The 1,582-nt window shown below is 43.9% G+C and overlaps 1 pseudogene; it reads right to left on the bottom strand.

Annotated features, from left to right (window-relative positions):
- Positions 1-777: 777 nt before the first annotated feature.
- Positions 778-1,329, bottom strand: LOC149210046 (cyclin-L1-1 pseudogene; annotated as a pseudogene).
- Between the last annotated feature and the right edge of the window lie 253 nt (positions 1,330-1,582).

Below are 1,582 nucleotides of genomic sequence, written 5' to 3'. Positions count from 1 at the left end.
TATTATTGTTGGACACCTAATCCTAAATGGGTTAGTGTGGAAGCCGAATAGACCAAAGCAGTCCAAGAGACCTTGGGATCTGAAACCCAAGAGTCACATAATGTACTATAAATGTAAATCTCTTGTTAATAAAAAAATGTACTCACATGATTTATCTTTCATATTCTCTTTCGCTGTCCATGTGTGTTTAACATGGTATCAGAGCAGGCGTATTCCTGCCCTGCATAATTAATGTGAGCCATTTGTCTTATGGCCTTTTTGTGTAGTCATTTCTGCCATCAATTCTGCATCTCAGGAATATTTTCTCATGAATATTACTTCAGCTAAATTTTAGCTGCTCCTGACACTGCCAGGGCTGTCCAAGCGGTTCTGAGATGTCTGTCTGCCACACCTGCGCTGCCCTGACATATTCTATTTATAATTCCTGCGCCCTGTTCAGTTAAATATGCTCAGACTTAAAAACCGTTTCATATTCTCTGCAAATTGGGCTCTGTCCATAATTAACGCCTCTGTCCAGAGCGCTACTCTACCTCTGCCTCTGTCGCTCTCTGAGCAGTCAGACCATGCCATAATTTCTTCCTCGCCCTCTCTGGTTAAGGTGGCACTACCTAACGCTGAGGCTGTTATACCTGTGCGTTGATTTCTCTGCCCACATGAACGGATTCTTGTAGCTCGCCTGCAATACTGAATGTGCTTGAATAAGCCATTAAACTTGACTCCCTCTGTCCTGAGCGCCTCTGTCCTGAGACTGCGCACTGCCTGGTTTGAACGCCTGCGCTATTTGATATTTTTCTTGAATCCCATCTCTTTCAAAAGGTGGCGTTCTGTTCGGTTCAAGTCCATCTTTATCTCTGCATATTTTTTGGAATGAGGTTCTAAAGGTTCAAGAGGCAAATTCTCTCGCCTGCATTCCATTCGATGAAACACATTCAAAACCTGCGGAATCCTCCGAGGGCTTTCTTCAAGCTTCGCCGCAAGCCAAACACAACTTGCCGCAACCCGCTTGACGTTAAAGCATGCAAATGATTTTTTGAAATAGAATCGATGAAAAATAACCTGGCCTGTTGCCATAACTGCTTGTGGCGATCTAAGTAGAATTCCGCTTTCTTGAATCAATTCACAACCGAATAAACGGAGAGTCATCTCCGTCTGTTCGTCGATTCCATCTTTCTGCAAGGGGGAATTGGCAATCTGCTCGTCCGTCACATAGAACGTGTCGATTGCTGTGTAAATAATGGTGACTATGTGTATAGGCCCTTCCTGAGGCTCATGAGGCTTGTTTACTGAGGACGTCGGGCTAAACTCATCAAAGTGGAGGCAGCGGACCATCTCTGAGGCCTTAACTGAGGCAGTAGTCTATCTCTAAGACATTAAATTACCTCGAAGGAATTAACAATGGCAGCAGCCAATATTTAAGCCAGTTCATTCTAAAGCCTTCTCTGAGCCAGTGAATTGACCTTAGCACATTAATTGTGGCAGTGAGTCCATTCTGAGGCCTTATTTGAGGGTTTGGACGTTATTGCTTTGCTTATCCGAGGTGAATATTCTGTTGAGCACTTGTTCAGATTCGAACTCGGATTGT

Source organism: Pinus tabuliformis, chromosome 1_2 (assembly GCF_031772625.1).
Source record: "Pinus tabuliformis cultivar Carrire ecotype Pingquan chromosome 1_2, CPIR1, whole genome shotgun sequence".
NCBI lineage: Eukaryota > Viridiplantae > Streptophyta > Pinopsida > Pinales > Pinaceae > Pinus > Pinus tabuliformis.
This window is presented reverse-complemented; position numbering and strand designations above follow the sequence as displayed.